Here is an 18456-nt window from a genome sequence, read left to right as displayed (position 1 = left end):
AAGTTTACTCTGCAATATAATCTGGAGTGTTCAGGGCAGCAAGAAACTGACCTTGTAAGTGGGCGCTGTGCCACCTGACCAGATGGTCTGGAGTACGTAGGTAGCCAAGAGTGCCTTCCTGATTCTGAAGTGGATTTGATGAAATAGGACTCTCAGATGAACATGCCAGTGCACTTGTCATTTTGACTGGAATGAGTTTCTGCCTAGAGATCTGGGACCAGCCTGAGTCTCCAAACAGATTAATTACAGGGAGGAGGGGAGAGGCAGAACTGATGTTTGGTTATGGTCATGGTATGTATATGTGGTGGGAGGAAGCTTGTTGTCTGGCTGTATCACTCACCATCTCACTAAGTCCTTTCTACTTTCCTTCTTACCATTTCTTAAAACATTATAGGCAGAGTGGTAGACGTGTTAGAGATAATGAGACAAATAAGACACAGTAATTCACCTCAAGGGACTCGCAGTCTAGTTGAAAGAGAAAGACACATAAATCAGTGTAACAAAACATTATCATGGGTGGTATGACAGTTGCAGTAGAAGAATGTATAATAAAATGGGAACATGAAGGAGGGGTGGTCAACCGGGGAGTTGGGTGGTGTCAATAAAGTCTTCATAGAAAGTTGGAAAACACTGGAAAAAAATAAAGAAGTAAGTGAGTTATTTTAGGTGAATGGAGGATAGAGAGAGCAAGGGGAAGAGAGCAGGAAGGTCTGTTAGGAGAGGCCGAAGAGAGAAGTAAGCAGGACAGTGAGAGCAAGGGGAGGCACTCCAGCAAGGGGGCATGCTGGAGGCAGCTCATGCCACACCTCGATTTTCTTTCAAAGGCAGAAGTCAAGTAGCTTCCTAAAGAGAGCAGTAGTGATGGGGCAGGTGACCTGGTTTGTAATTATTGCTCTGAGAAACAGAAGGAGTGGTAGACGGGTTCATATAAAGAATATAAAGAATAAAGTTCATATAAAGAGTAAAGAGGGACTGAGGACCTAGCTCGGGTTAGGACCTTGATGTCTTGAGAGGAGAGATATTAATATTTTAAATCATGGTGTCTGGGTGTCTAAGAAAGAAAATGTAGCCAGAGAGAGAATATCAATTGTGAGAATAAGGTTAGTTGTACTGAAAGAAATGGAGTGAACCAGATGATTAAAAACTTGTGGTTAAGAGATTGGTCTGTTAGAGCCTGTCCTAGTTTCCTATTGCTGCTCTGTCAAATTACCATAAACAGTGATTACAACAACATATGTTTTTTTTTTTTCTCTCACAGTTCTGAAAGTCATAAATCTAAACCCAGTTGGCAGGGGTGTGTTCTTTCTGGAGGTTCTAAGGGAGACCTTGCTTTCTTGCTCTTTTCTGCTTTGAGAGGCTGCCTGTCTTCTGCTGGTCATGGCCTCACATTACTTAGGTTTCTGCTCCTGTGGTCACTTCTCTCACTCTGACCCTTCTGCGTATTTCCTATAAAGACCCTTGTCATTATATTGAGCCCCCCCTTCCTGGTAACCCAAGGTTATCTTCTGATCTCAACATTCTTACCTTAATCACGTCTGCAAAGTCTCTTTTGTCATAAAAAGTAACACAGTGGCAGGTTCTGGGGATTAGAATGTGGACATCTTTGGGGGTCGTTATTCAACTTACTACAGAGTCAAGATATCCAGATAGGAAAATCTTATTATGACAGTGAAGTCTGGGTGTGGCCAAGTAATGAGTTACTGAAGTAGAATGTAGATAACATGCTAGGGCTGAGGAAGAAATTTTGAAATAGTCTTTGAGAAGGATGATCTACATGTCGTTGGAAGTCACGGATGTTAGGGGAGTGAGGACTGGGATCTTGGTACAAATGTTCTCAGTAAATGAGGGGGATGATCGGAAGTGGGTGGATGATGTAATGAGGAGAGTAGATTGTGGTAATACCAAAATAGGAGCAGAGAATTTTTCCTAAGTTGGAAAATAGGCTATGGGGAAACTGCCTTAAGATTCAGTGTTGTAGAATAAATAGCCACCAGAGGGCAGCAGGGAGTATGGCATTTTTTAAAAATCTATTTATTTTTAAGGTCTTTATTTATTTATTTATTTGACAGAGAGAGAGAGAGAGAGAGAGAGAGAGAGAGAGATCACAAGTAGGCAGAGAGGCAGGCAGAGAGAGAGAGAGAGAGAAGGAAGCAGGCTCACCGCTAAGCAGAGAGTCTGATGCGGGACTCGATTCCAGGACCCTGAGATCATGACCTGAGCGGAAGGCAGAGGCTTTAACCCACTGAGCCACCCAGGTGCCTGGGAGTATGGCATCTTAAGGGGAAATTGCGTCTCCTGTATTCTTTCATTCATCCATTCATATATCTTCATCCAACAGGCATTTAAACTAGGTATTGGGAATTCAGAGATGCACTTCGTATGGCTGCTATTCTTAAAGGGTTCACAGTCTTGTACAAGAGGCAGGCACCAACACAATATTAAAAATGCTATAAAAGAAATATGTCAAAATATGGGAACACAGAGAATCTGGGAAAGTTTCACAGAAGAGGTGACAATTGAGTTAGCCTTGAAGGATGGGTTAAATTTCTTATGACGACAAGAGGAACGGGCAATTCTAGGAATAAAGAAAACATGAGGAACGCCAAGAAATCTCCCGTATTAGTTTGCTAGAAACTCTTATAATAACATATCACAGACTGGGTGGTGTCTAATTTTCTAATATTTTATTTCTAATAAAATAGAAACTCATTTTCTCACAGTTCTAGAGGTCGAAAGTCCAAGATTAAGATGTTGGCAGGGTTGGTTTCTCCTGAAGCTCCTCTGATTGGCTTGCAGATGACTGACATCTTGTTGTGTCTTCACATGGTCTTTCCTTTTTGTCTGTGCCTCCCTGGTGTGTCTCTCTTTTAAAGACACCACTCATATAGGATTAAGGCCCACCAATATAACCTCACTTAACTTCAATCACAGCTTTAAATTTCTCTTAGGATCCTACAGAGAAACAGAACCAGTATGTATGCGCACACACACACATAGGTATATGTAAATTCATTGTGAGGAACTGGATCGTGCCAGTGAGTCTGAGAAGTCCTACGATCTGCCAACATTAGCTTTCATGGCATAAAAATTAAAAATAACATTGAACAAGTCAAAGAGATATAGACTTAAGTTTCACACCTGACAACACATGGTACCAAGTGCTCTACTAGGCCCTCCCACAATAGAACAACTGGATCCTGAATGAAAACACTTTTTGGTGAATTTATAGGCTCATAAGAAGAGAGGTAAGGGGGCACCTGGGTGGTGAAAGGTCCCCCAATAATGGGTCCATGATTAAAGGAGTGAGACTGATACAAAGTGAAGGTTAAGCAAAGCTTTATTTCTCACCAAGCATCGAGAATCAAACTGACCATTCAGGGCCAGCCACCTCTTAAAGAGAGGGCGACCCCTCCCTGCCTTACAGACTAACTTATAGAGCAAAGGCCATGTGGTTGGGCCTGGCCACACACAGGTGGCCAATGAGATTGTAACACACAGAGAAAGCTGCACAGTCATGCTAGGTCACACACACGGGTGGCCAATTGATTACAATTTACCCTATAGTAGCTATTTGAACCAGCCTATCACCTTGGTCAGAACTGGCACCCAAAAGGCGCCCAAAAGGTGGGGCCCACACTCCTTGGTAGCTAGGGAGACAGTATGTGCACTCGACTGATTGGATGTCTCTACCTGGCCCGACTCATCCCCGCATTCCGGGCCGTTATCTCCACCTGACCTGACCCACCCTTGTATTTGGGCTTTATTACCTAGGACTGGTTTCCCGGACTGGCTTTTAAGTAAGTTCCCTTGGGGGGCAGGCAGGGTCAGTTTAAGTTTTACTGCCTAAACAAAATCACTGTTTAACTGGATGGAATTGCCCTGGCTAAATAGGCCCTTACAGGTGGCTCAGTGAGTTAAAGCCTCTACCTTCAGCTCAGGTCATGATCCCAGAGTCCTGGGATCTAGCCCCGCATCAGGCTCCCTGCTTAGCAGGGAACCTGCTTTCCTTCTGTTGGGCTGGCAGAAAGGGCTACTAAAGATGGCGAAAGTTCCCGCCTCGGACAGGAGAACAAAGGCCCAAGCAGGAATCTGAGACCCCCGCCCCGGGCTCCAGTGGACCAATGGGACCCTGACAAGCAGGAATCTGAGACCCCTGCCCCGGGCTCCAGTGGACCAATGGGACCCCGATGAGCAGGCGAAATATCCAAATAAGGGAAACTTGCCAAAAGACCCCTGAGCTCTCCCCTCAAGACCTCTTAAAAGCCCCCTCCTCCCTGCCTTCCACTCTGCTTTCCAGAGTCGCGGAACCTCGCCCGAGGGTGCCCACCTCCTCCCGGCACAGCTTTCCTGGCTCTCCTTCTCCTGAGCCCTGAAATTTCGCCGGAGAGCATTTTTAATAAATTGTGCCTTGCATCCACTTTGCCTGGGGTTGTGTTTATCTCGCCGGAAAAAACTTTACACCTTCCTCTCTCTCTCTCTCTCTCTCTCTGCCTGCCTCCCTGCCTACTTGTAATCTCTCTCTGTCAAATAAGTAAGTAAAATCTTCATTAAAAAAAAAGAGAGAGAGAGAGAGGAGAGGTAGGTGAGTTCACAGTACACTATCTTGTTCCTCTCCCCAAACTGGAGAGAACAGAAAACAAATTCTGAGATAACGGCAGAATGGGAGTAGTGGGCAGCAGAACAGTAATCCAGGTTATGGGCCTTGTTCCAGCAGAAGGAGGTGGAACCGTGCCCCGACTCCTGTCTTAGCCATCATAGTCCTTGAGGGAAGTTTGAAGACATTCCAGACCAGTGACTTTCCCTAGCTCCTGGAAGACATATATGAAAATCCTTCCTGGGAGAAAATATTCTCATTTTAAGCTCCCCAAATTACCTCACATTTAATATAAACTGAATATGAATTCCAAAGTCATCAACTATAAGGGAAGGCAAACCACCTTGGGTGAGAATCTGAAGAAATAACAAACAGATCAGCTTTAGACCACCAGGACTGTAGAAATGGAAATTAACTGATGCTTATCTGTGTATGAACTCAAAGAAATGAAACTATAAATACTAACAATGACAGATGATCAAATATGGCCATACAGATTTTAAAAAATAGCCAAAGAGAATTTCTATAAATGAAAAAAAAAAAAAAAAACTGCTGGTGGAGTTCAGAACATGCTACCCTAAAATATTCCACTTTGGCATATGGATTATTTTGAGCTAAATGAAAAAAAAAGCCTAAAATAAAGTTTAATTTTCCCCTTTTATAAAGGAAATTTACACTTTAAAAATGAAATTTTCATTAGTAAATGTACCTGTACCAGAAAGAGAGCTACTCCCAGAGTAGTTATGCAGTTAACTCTGTAATATGGCAAACTTGACTTATCATCCATTTCCTTCCCTCTCCTTCCCATAATTTGCCTCCCCACCTGCAGAAGCGTGAAACACCTCTCTCTCTTCCTTAGCTCAGGATGGTGTGTAAGTCCCAATCATCTGGCTGCCTCCTTGAATCTCATGTTTTTATGAAACTCCCATGCACACACACGTAATTAAAATGTTTTTCCCCGTTAATCCCTTTTATGTCAATGTAATTCTTTTTTTAAGGTTTATTTATTTCAAAGAGATAGAGAGCATGAAAGAGCATGCGAGCAGGGGTAAAGGCAGAGGAAGAGGGAGAGAGAGAATCTTTGAACAGACTCCCCATTGAGTGTTGAGCATGAAGTGGGACCCCATTCCAGGACCCCGAGATCATGACCTGAGTCAAAATCAGGAGTCTGCCACTTAGCCAACTGAGCCAGGTGCCCCAATTACAATGTAATTCTTAAATCAGTCACAGAACCCAGGAAGGTAGAGGAAAAGGTTTTCCTCCATCACACTACTGACATAAAAATCTTAATAGATGTCTTTGATAGTTGATTATACATAGTTGAAGAGAAAATTAATGATCTGGAATATATGTTTAAATAAATTACTTAGACTGCCTCACAGAGAGCAAGGAGATAAGATATATGATAATACATCGATAGACTGGAGAAGAGGAATCATTTAAAGAGCTACTGGCTGAGAATTTTCTGGAACTGGAATGAAGACATATATACACAGATTCAGGCAGTATTATTAATAAAAAGTAGATCAACAAAGCCAAAAGTTGATGGTAAGAAATTCGAAAGTTGATTGCAATAGAAAGAAAAAAAAATACAGTGAAGTAAAGTGGGACTCAAAGAGAGAAACACAATAACAATATTAAGTCAGAAAAAAGAGACATAATTACAGGTATAGGAGATATTAAAGATAAAAAAATTATGACAGCAAACTCTGAGACAAAATGGAAAAAATTTTAGAAAAATGTAAATTAAAATATAATTTCAAGAAGAAAAAGGATGTCTGGATAATATTTTTAAAGTTTGTCACAAATAAAACACTGGAGAGTTTTACCAGCTAATTCTCCCGAATAATGTCCAAATGTAATATGGTCATTCCAAATTTATATAATATTGTATAAAGTTCTTAAGAAGATAAAAATAAAAGGAAAAAACAAATCTCATAACAATATAATAATATAATATAATATAATAAGAGACATTTAGCCTACAGTATCATTTTGAATGGGAAACAGAAAACCATTTTCCCCATGCAATTATTTTCTTATAAGTTGATTAAGGTATAGTTGATCTTAAATGAATTTCACATACTTAAAGTGTGCAAGTTGATTAAGTTTTGACATATATACGCCCATGAAACCACTACCACAGTAATAACATATGTGTCATCTTCAAAACGTTCCTCCTGCCCACTCAGCATTGCTCTGCCCTCTCCCCTCAGGCAACCACTGATCTGTTCTCTTTCCACTTTAGATTAGTTTGCATTTTCTAGAATTGCATACAAATGAAATCATTTACCGTAAATATTTTTGTGTCTGGCTTCTGTTACTCAGCATAGCTGTTTTGAGTTTCACTCACATTGTAGCACAGATCCGTTGTTCATTGATCCATTCTTCTTATAGCTAAGTAATGTTCCATTGAATGGATATGTCATAATATTTTTATTCATTTATCAGTTAATGGGCATTGGATTTTTTTATTATTTATTTATTTATTTATTTATTAAAAGATTTTATTCATTTATTTGACAGACAGAGATCACAAGTAGGCAGAAAGGCAGGCAAAGAGAAAGGGAGAAGCAGGTTCCCTGCCTAGCAGAAAGCCCAATGTGGGGCTCCATCCCAGGACCCTGAGATCATGACCTGAGCCGAAGGCAGAGGCTTAACCCACTGAGCCACCCAAAGGCAGAGGCTTAACCCACTGAGCCACCCAGGTGCCTGACATTGGATTTTTTAATGTTTATAACAATATCAGGTAAAGCTGGTGTGAATTTTTGTGTGCAATTCTTTGTATGGAGATATCCTTTTATTTCTATTAAGAAAATACCTGTGTCTGCCAAAGGCTCTAAGTAGCGTTCTTGTCTGCCACTGATCCTTCAGGCACCGTTGATCTGATGGATTATACAGCTCAACCAGCAGAGCAGTTTGCATGCCAGCCTGGATGTGTTACGGAGACTTTTCTTGTTCTGGGTCCTACTCAAAACAGCTTTTTGGATCACTTGGTATATGGGCCGGAGTAATATGCCCAAATGAGGAATATGTTGCCTCTAAAATCTAGAGGGTCACTAGGTATTGTACATAGAAGATATAGGAATATCTTGACATAGATGTCAATACTGGACTTCTAGAAATTTCACTGAGGTGGAAGGCATCTGAATTTTTTAATATTTATTTCTCAACCTCTGACATGCAAATTTCTTACCAGTAAATCTAGAATAGTGGCTAGTTTTAGCTTACTAACACATCAATGTCATCAGTGTAATGGGGCAGAGTGATACTTTGTGGAAGGGAAAGGCAATCAAGTTTCTGTGGACTGAATGATCACGTAAGGCTGGAGCATTGATATACTCCTAAATTAGGACAGTGAAGGTTTATTTCCAGCTGAACATAAATTGCTTCTGGTGGGCTTTATTAACAGGTATCAAGAAAAGGTGCATTTTTCCAGATCAATAGCTACATACTAGGTATCAGGGATGTGTTAATTTGTTCAAGCAATGAAATAACATCTGGAACAGCAGGTGTAATTGGAATCATTACCTGATTAAATTTATGATAATCCACTGTCAATCTCCAAGATCCATCTGTTCTCTGCACAGACCAACTAGGGATTTGAATGGAAATATGTGGAACAACCACTGCCCCTATATCCTTCAACTCTTTGATGATGGCCTCAGTCTCCAAAATCCGTGTAGGAATGTGGTATTGTTTTTGGTTTACTCTCTCCCCAGGTAGAATCAGTTTTAGTGGCTTTCACTTGGTCTTTCCCACCATAGTTAGCCCTTCTTCTACAGGTTAGGGAAACTGGGGGGATTCTGCCAGTTGCTCAGTATGTCTACTCCAATTATGCATTCTGGAACTGTGAAAATAACCATGGGTTGTGTTTGGTGATCCACTGTACCCACTGTTGGATAGACTTGAATTAGAACCTTATTGATAATCTGACCTGCATAGCTCCTACTATCACGTGTGGGCCACAGTGACATTTTGGGTCTCCTAAAATCAGTGACAGTTCAGAGTCAATGTTTCAATAATCCCCAAAGTCTAATTATTTTCCTTTTCTCCAATGTACAGTCACTCTGGTAAAAACTTGATTAAGTCTGAAAATTGATTGAAGGGGCAATATTTTCTGTTTTGGTGATTCAAGTTAGACTTCTGTTCACTTGGCCTAAAATTCTTCTGCTTGACTTAGTAGATTGCCCATCTATATCTCTTCTAGGGACAATGATCAAAGAACCAATGGTGTAGTCTCTGTGTCAGGTTATTCTGATTATTGCCTTGAACATGCTGTCTACCCACCTTGTCTGTGATGATTAAGTGCCACTGCTGAACACCCTGCTACCTTGGGATCCAATTACTTCCCTTCATTTAATATCCTCATTTAGAGGCAACACATCCTACTGTAATCCCTGGCCTACAGAAAAAAATTACTCAAGATAAGAATGCTGGGGCTCACCTCATTATTTATTTCTCATAGTTGTGGTTAAAGGGATGTCACTTGGATCCTCCCATAAAGCCCAAGTAGATCTTACCTAGTAAAATCACTATAACATTATAATCTCCCTAAGCTTTTGGATACTTTCTTAAAACCAGACTCAGAGTCTCATCCTCCAAGTAGCTGAATTACAAAGCAAATTGAATTCTCAATCTTATAGGGTATATTCTGTTAAACTAAGGACATTGTCTAGGAAGGAATAGGATCCTGAAAACTAGGATGGGGACATGTGGACAGATCCTGATGAAGCTGGTGATAGTGAACCCTTAAGTTCTGCTGAGTCTTCTCTGCAAGCAGACTTCTTTGCTGCCCTTGCCCCTGTTTGAAGAGATTAATCTGCTTTGTCTAAGGGAACTGTAATACACTTTCCTGAGGTAGTTGCCTTGCAAGATACTACTAACTCTTCTCAGGGTCTACCCCCATGTGACCCCCTCATTGCTTCTAGATCTACAGCAAGATTCAAGTCTCAGCAGGGCCCTTAAGGGTGAGATAAAAGGAAGTGTATGCATTCTAAAATAACAGAATGCATTTCCAATTTATACAGAGAGAAATCTGAGGAATATGTGTGGGAATAGATATGAAGGGTGTGGAAGAATGATGGAAGGCACATAAAATTGGATTAGAGAAAATTTATTGATATGGTCCTCTTGCAGAAATTCTCATTTTAATAGTACAGCTCCAAGACTTGAAAGGGGCCCTAATAGTTTGTTTGGTTTGTTAGCTGAAACATGGACCAAAAACTGGCCAACACTAAATGAAATTGACATGCCAGAACTGCCTTGGTATACCATAGGGCAAAGTCCATATTTTCCTCTTTGTTGCCTCATTTGCAATATTTTTTGTGTTTCATTTAAGGTTTTGTTTAAATTTATGTATGTATATAATGAGCTGAAACTAAGAGGTGGCTGTTTAACCAACTGAGCCCCCAGGAACCTCTCATTTAAGGTTTATATACACATCTTTAAAGCAGTATAGTCTACCCTCAGGTAATATACCACTTTATAATGTGTAAAGTTGTTGAATCACTATATTGTATACCTGAATCAAATATAAGTCTGTTAACTTTACTGGATTTAAAATAAAAATTATTAAAAAATATTATATCACTTGGGGTGCCTGGGTGGCTCAGTCGATTAAACATCTGCCTTTGGCTCAGGTCATAATCTCAGGGTCCTGGGATTGAGCCCCGCATTGGGGTCCCTGCACTATAAGGAGACTGCTTCTCCCTCTGCCCCTCTCCTCAACTCAAGCTTTCTCTCTTTCTCTCAAATAAATAAATAAAATCTTTAAAAAATACTATATCACTTTATACATAATTTAAGAATATTATAATAGAGTTTTTCAATTTCTGAACATTGCAGTATTTTCATACTTTTGATTTCAGCATATTTTGTAAATCCCAACATATATTTAAGTGTTTTTGCTGTTGCTTTAAAGAATGAACTGTTTTTTGAAGACATATAAGTAATAACAATGAATTTTATATTTACGTGTATAGTTTTCGAATCTGGTGCTCTTCTTTCTTTGTGTACATGCATTTCCTTTTGATATGACTTTCTTTCTGCCCAAAGGACTTCCCTTAACTTTTTTTCCATGTCCGTTTGGTGACATTCTGTTAGTAATAAAAACTTTCAAACCTGTTTATGCCTGAAAATGTCTTTATTTCACCTTTGCAAGATGTATATTCTAGGTATGGAATTCAAGGATGTTTGACGGTTTTTTTCTTTTCCTCAGTACTTCAAAAATATTGCTTCACTTTCTTTTGACTTTCATTGTTTCCGATAAGGGGTTTGCTATCATCTTTATCTTGTTGCTCTGTATGAAATATGCCTTTTATCTCTTGCTGCTTTAAAATTTTCTCTTAAATTCTGGCTTTAAGTAATTTGATTATGATGTGCCTTCAGAAAATCTTTTTCCTTTCCATGTTTTATGCTGGATAATTTCTTCAAATTCACTAATATTTTCTTTTGCAATGTCTAATATACTGTTAATTCCACCAATTATAGTTTCTATCTCAGACATTGTAGTTATCATCCCTTGAAGGCTGGGAATTTTAAAAAGTTTTCCCTATCTCTGACATGTTAACTCTTTCTCTAGTTTGTGGAATATATAGAATGTAGTTATGATAATGTCCTTGTCTACTAATCCTATCATCCATATCATTTATGGGTTGTTTTTTTGGTGGGGGGGTACAAAATCAGTTTTATTTTATTTTTTAAATTTGACTTAAATTTTATTTAAATTCAATTAATTAACATATATGTGTTACTAGTTTCAGAGGTAGAGTTTAGTGATTCATCAGTTGCATATAACACCCAGTGCCCATTACATCAAGTGCCCTCCTTAATGTCCATCACTCAGTACCCCCTTCTCCAGCAACCCCCAGTTTGTTTCCCATAGTTAAGAGTCCCTTCTCTGATTTCATCTTATTTTATTTTTCCCTCTCTTCCCCTATGATCTTGTTTTGTGGTTTTTAAATTCTAATCATATGATAATTATCTTTGATTGACTTATTTGGCTTAGCATAATACTCTCTAATTCCATCAACATTGTTGCAAATGGCGAAATTTCCTTTTTTTTTTTTTATGGCCGAGTCATATTCCGTTGTGTGTGTGTGTGTGTGTGTGTGTGTGTGTATGAATTACAACTTCTTTATTCATTATCTATTGATAGTCATCTGGGCTCTTTCCATAGTTTAGCTATTGTGGACATTTCTGCTATAAACACTGGGGTGCAGGTGCCCCTTTGGATTACTATCTTTGAATCTTCTGGGTAAATACCTAGTAGTGTAATTGCAGGGTCATAGGGTAGCTGTATTTTTAACTTTTTGAGGAAACTCCATACTGTTCTCCAGAATGTCTGTACCAGCTCGCATTCCCACCAATAGTGTAAGAAGTTTCCCTTTCTTTGTATCTTTGCCATCATCTATTATTTCCTGACTTGTTAATTTTAGCCATTCTGACTAGGGTGAAGTGGTATCTCATTGTGGTTTTGATGTGATTTGTATGGGTTGTTTTTTTTCAGTTTTTTATAAATTTATAATTTATAAAATAAGTTTTATAATTTATCCAATTAATATTTTTATTTTATTTTTTATTATTTAGCATATTTTCCTACTTTGTATGTCTGATAATTTTTTATTTTTATTTTTTTATTGAACTATAATTGACATAATAAAATATTATATTAGCTTCATGTGCATAACATGCAATGGTCACCATGATAAGTATAGTCACCACCTGTCATCATACAGAGTTATTACAATATTATTGACTATAAATGTTATGCTTCACCTTTCACTCTTGTGACTTACTTATTTTATAACTAGAAGTTTGTACCTATTTATCCCTTTCACCTATTTTGCTCATCTTCCCACTCCCTTCCTTCTGGCAACCAACAGTTTGTTCTCTGTATTTGTGAGTCTATTTATGTTTTTTGTTTGTTTATTTGTTTTGATTTTTAGATTCCACATGTAGGTGAAATTATATGGTGTCTCTCTTTCTCCATCTGACTTATTTCAGTTAATACTCTCTAGGTCCATGCATGTTTTTGCAAATGTCAAGATCTCATTCTTTTTTATGGCTGAATAATATTCATATATATATTAATATATATGTATATGTGTGTGTGTGTGTATATGCACATCCCACATCTATCAATCTATCAATGGACACTTAGGCTGCTTCTATATCTTGGCTATTTTAAATAATGCTGCAATAAACATAGGGAAGTATATGCCTTTTCAAATTAGTGTAAATTTGTATTGGTTATCATAAGTGAAAAAATTTACCTTGCTGTATGCTAACTATTTTTAATTCCTATAAATATCCTTGAGCTGTTCTAGAACACAGTTAAGTCATTTGGAAACAATTGATTCTTTTGAGGGTTAATCTTATAGCATTGCTAGGTGGGATCAGAGCAGTGTTTTGCTTAGGACTAATTTTGTCCTACTGCTTAGGTAATGCCCTTCTGGGTACTCTGCCTCATGTACACTAGGTTTTCTAGTCTGGTACTATTCCCATCCTCTGTCAGTGCTGGAATCTGTTTCCTCTAATAATTTCTGGTATGTCTCCCCCTGACTTTTAGTAGTGTCCTCCTTTACATGTGCTCATCAGTACTCAGTTGAAGATTTCAGTAGGATCCTTTGCAGATAATGGAGTTCTATCTTTGTTCAACTTTCTTGTCTCCAGTACTCTGTTCCATAAGCTCTAGCCATCCTAGCCTTCAGACTTCCAGTTCCATCTTTTCAACTCAGGAAGGCTGCCTATTTTTATCTGCAGTGTGGCCTGGAATCCCTCTTCAGACCATTAGCAGGGCAATTGTAGAATTAGCCTTCTTTGTTCTTGTTGCTGAGGGATCCCTTTGTTTTGTTGTCTAATATTCAACATATTAGTATTGTTTTGTGTATTTTTTCTGGTTTATAGTTGTTTTGGAGGGACGGAGGGAGTTGTTACAATATTATTGAGCATATATGTTATGTTGCACTGCTTGGTCTTTTTCAGTAGTGGGACTCCTACTTGCTCTCTACTCCTCTTGCATAAGTCATTCTTTTTTTCTTTTCAGAACTCAGATTCAGAGGGTGTTTAATCCTTCTTTACAGTTAATGTCAGGAAATAATATTGGTATATATATAGGATCTTCTCTTATTTTAATTTCCACATTTCTCTTTCAATCCTTACTATTAGTTCTTTTCCTCACCATAGGCAGCCATTTTAACAGGGTTAGTTTGTATATTTTTGTCAGACTTTGTGCAATATATGTATTGTTAGATTTTAAAGTGTATTTTACACTTATATAAATGGTGTTAAGGTATAAATCACTTTTTAAACTTAGTGTTATGCCTTTAAGATGCCTCAATATTCTCATGTATGCATCTAATCTACTGCTGCTCTCTGCTGAATAGTGAACCTTGTATGTATCTACCACATTTATGTATTTATTCTCCCAGAGATTAACACTTAGACTTACTTCTACATCCTTTCACTGAATAATGCTGTGATGAATATCCTTATACATTTTCTCTCATAGACTTGAGTGAGATAACTACCACAGTTTTCACCTTATGGCATCTAAGTTTTCATGTGTTCTCTCTCCCCACACACGGAGTAAAACTGTTCTCTAATAACCCAAAGTCCCATTCAGCTAATGTATCTTGTTCGAAATTCTGGTTATCTAGATGATGCTTATTTTTCTCCATGAGGCCTTAGCTTCTTATAGTTTACTGAAGAACAAAATAAAGGGAGAAGTAACTTCATGCCAGTACGTCACACACATAAAATAATGTGATGGTTGATTGTCTCAAGGAAGGCATTATCCTTTTCCTCTCTCAGTAGTAGTTTTACAGGGTGGACATAACTGTTCAGCTAGAGACCACATTTTCTAAATTCCCCTGGGGCTTGGTGCTGACAAGTGACAAAATTTGGGTCAATAAAATATATGTAAAAGTAATGTGTGTACCTTCTGTGATACGCCCTTAAAGACAGCATGCTTACTCTGGACCTGTAGCTAGTAAGGAATTCATAACAACTTGGACACTGAAAAAGAGGTTGCAATCATGTATTAAGGACAACAGTTCTAGCTGGTCAGCTTAAGACCTGAGGTTGCTTCTTAGAGTCCACTTTATTTGGATTATTAGCTTGGAACAAAATAAATTTCTATTTTGAAATCTTTTTCTATAACAGCTCAGCCTATAGCTTTACTAATGCAAGTAAGAAAAATACAATTAGAATGAAAACTCTCACTTGGAAAGCAAATAATGAAAAATACTAAAGGTCATCAAATCTTGGTGGGCATGAATTATGAGACTCCTGTCCTGGGAGCAGAGCAGGTTCCTGGTTTAGCACAGTTGGCTGCCCTTGCTTTTGCCTTCTGGAAGTAAGTTCAGTGTTCATTTTTCCTTTTTTGCCCTCTGGGTGTCCCCCCTCCCTTTCCATAGGTCTTTATACACATATTTAGAGTCAGCATCAGAAATTGTGCCTTGGGCGCCTGGATGGCTCAGTGGGTTAAGCCGCTGCCTTCGGTTCAGGTCATGATCTCAGGGTCCTGGGATCTAGTCCCGCATCGGGCTCTCTGCTCGGCAGGGGGCCTGCTTCCCCCCCCCCCCTCTCTCTGCCTGCCTATCCATCTACTTGTGATTTCTCTCTGTCAAATAAATAAATAAAATCTTTAAAAAAAAAGAAATTGTGCCTTTTTTGGAACTGCAAAATCTTTGCAGTCCAATTCCTATTAGTCCAAGTTTGGGGCCCAATTGTGGCTTTAAGGATTGAACAGTTTTATACTTCTACAGGCAAGACTTTTGTTTTTATGTAAATATAATGTCCCACATACTAAATAGCTTTCAATTTTTGAGTTTCTAATCAATTCCATTAAAAGTTCACACACCCAATGATCTCTCCAGATTGTAGTTTTTATATCTTCCAAAACTCTTTTAGGTTTTATCTTTTGTGCTTAACTCATAATTCAATCAATTTAATGATAGCTGTATTGAGGCCATTTGCAAAGACTGTTGTAGGGAGGCACCATTCTTTCTCTTTTTAATTTAATTTAATTTTTAAATTAACATATAATGTATTATTTGTTTCAGGAGTACAGGTCTGTGATTCATCAGTCTTACACAATTCACAGCACTCACCATAGCACATACCCTCCCCAATGTCCATCACTCAGCCACTCTATCCTTCCCACCGTGCCCCCCCACCCAGCAACCCTCAGTTTGTTTCCTGAGATTAAGAGTCTCTTACAGTTCATCTCCCTCTCTGGTTTCATTTTGTTTCATTTTCCCCTCCATTCCCCTATGATCCTCTGTCTTGTTTCTCAAATTCCTCATATCAGAGAGGTTATATGAAATTGTCTTTCTCTGATTGATTTATTTCACTTAGAATAATACCCTGTAGTTCCATCCATGTCATTGCAAATGGCAAGATTTCATTTTTTAAGGCTGCGTAATTCCCCCCCCCCCCATATATCTCAACTTCTTCACCCATTCCTCTGTTGATTGACATCTAGGTTCTTTCCATAGTTTGGCTATTGTGACATTGCCCCTATAAACATTGGGGTGTGTGTGCCCCTTCAGATCATTACATTTGTATCTTTGAGGTAAATACCCAGTAGTGTGATTGCTGTGTTGTAGGGTAGCTCTATTTTCAACTTTTTGAGGAAGCTCCATACTATTTTCCAGAGTGGCTGCACCAGCTTGTATTGCCACCAACAGTGTAGGAGGGTTCTCCTTTCTCTGTATCCTCACCAACACTTGTTGTATCCTGACTTGTTCATTTTAAAGGAGGCACCATTCTTAATCGGATTTTTGCCACTAGATTATCTCCCATTCTCCAGTCCTTGGGAACAATTAATGGGAGATTCTTGAGAAAGTCTCTGAGTATCAATCTCCTGCCTGCTGTTTGGGGATATGGAATCAGTTGAGTTTTCTATAACAGCCAAATACCAAATCCTAGTCTTAGTCAATGCTCTGTCCTTATGGTTATGATATGGAACTTTCACATATCATTTCTGCTCACAGCTTATTTACTGCCCTGAACTGGGTCATTTACTCATACCTAGCTGCAAGGTAGCAATTATCCCAGCTGAGATTCAGAGTGTTATATTACTAAAAAGAAGAGAATATATATATATATATATATATATATATATATAGTAAGCAGTCCTTGGCACATACCAGATTAGAATAAGAAACAAATCTATTATTATTTTCAGAGACAGTGACTTGTCTAGAATGCAAACTGTTGCAGCCACTGTGGAAACCATATAAAGGTTCCTTCAAAAATTAAAAATAGAACTACCCTATGACCCAGGAATCATACTACTGGGTATTTACCCCCCAAAATATAATAACACTAATTCAAAGGGATACATGCCCTCCTATGTTTATGGTAGCATTATATATGTGGAAGCAGCCCAAGTATCCATTGATAGATGAATAGATAAAGATGTGGTTTATATACAATGGAATATTATTCAGGCATGAAAATAATAAAATCTTACCACTTGCAATGACATGGATGAAGCTGAAGAGTACAATGCTATGTGAAATAAATTAGTCAGAGAAAGACAAATACCATATGACCTCATTCATATGTGGACTTTAAGAAATAAAACAAACAAGCAAAGGGAAAACAAAAAGAGAGAGAGAAACCAAGAAACAGACTCTCAACTACAGAGAACACACTGATGGTCACCAGAGGGGAGGTGGGGGGTGCAAATAGGGGAACTAGATGATGGGGATTAAAGAATACAATTATCATGATTTTAAAAAATGAAAAAAGAAATATAAAAAATAAATTTCAGATAATTAATAGATGTATAATTAAAAATAATGAGACGGTTTAGCTAGGTGACTAAATGGTTAAAGAATAGTGCATAGAAATTATTTTCATTTCTGCACTTTATCAGCAAAACATTGGAAAATAATATTAAAAAAAACTTGCAATAACAAAATTTTAAAAAGATATTTAGATATAAATCTAACCAAACATATGTAAAAACACCATGGAGAGTATTAGAAAACTTGATTGAAAGATATTAGTGTTCAATGTTCATGAAAAGAAATCCTCAATATCATAAAAGATGCCAGTTCTTCTCAAATTGATTTATAATATAGTCTAAATACAAATCCTAACAATATTTTGAGTGGAATAGGACAGACTGATTTTATAACTTATATGGAAATTGTAAGGGTTAAGAATAAACAAAATATTAAAGGACAAAAAGAGGTTGGAAGGATTTGCCCTAGTAGATATCAAGTTTTACTATAAAACTGTGATTAACACTCTGGGGTATTGTTGCCAGAATAGAGAAATTATCCAATGATATAAGACAGAGTCCTGAAACAGACTGATGAATATACAGCACACGAGAGCTTTGCAGATCAACTGGAAGAAAGGAGAGACTATTCTATAATGGTTCTGGGACAATTGATTCTCCACAATAAAAAAAAAAAAAAAAAAAAGAGAGAAAAGAAAAGAAAGAAAAAGAAAAAAAGACATTCATCTCTACTGTACCAAGAGCATGAAAATTAATTCCAGATAGATTAAGGACTTAAATATGAAACTCAATCTTTAAAAATGTGAGAAGAAAATGTGTGAGAATATATTTTAGACCTTGGGATAGAGAAATATCTCTTAAAAAAGGCAAAAATTACTAACCAAGATAGAAATAAATTTTATTATGGTAGAAATTAGAATTGGTTCATCATAAGTCACATTGGAGAAAGTGGAAAGAGAACCTATATACTAGAAAAAATTATTTGCAAAACATGTGATTGAAAACACATCTGTATCTATAAATAAAAACCCCAGACCAACAAGAAAACAAAAACCAATAATGCAATAAATAAACTGGAAAAATACACAGAAGAGAAAAC

This window comes from Mustela putorius, unplaced genomic scaffold, assembly GCF_011764305.1.
Source record: "Mustela putorius furo isolate JIRA1106 unplaced genomic scaffold, ASM1176430v1.1 tig00000460_pilon_pilon_pilon, whole genome shotgun sequence".
In the NCBI taxonomy this organism is placed as follows: Eukaryota; Metazoa; Chordata; class Mammalia; order Carnivora; family Mustelidae; genus Mustela; species Mustela putorius.
Note: the sequence above shows the minus strand (reverse complement) of the source record.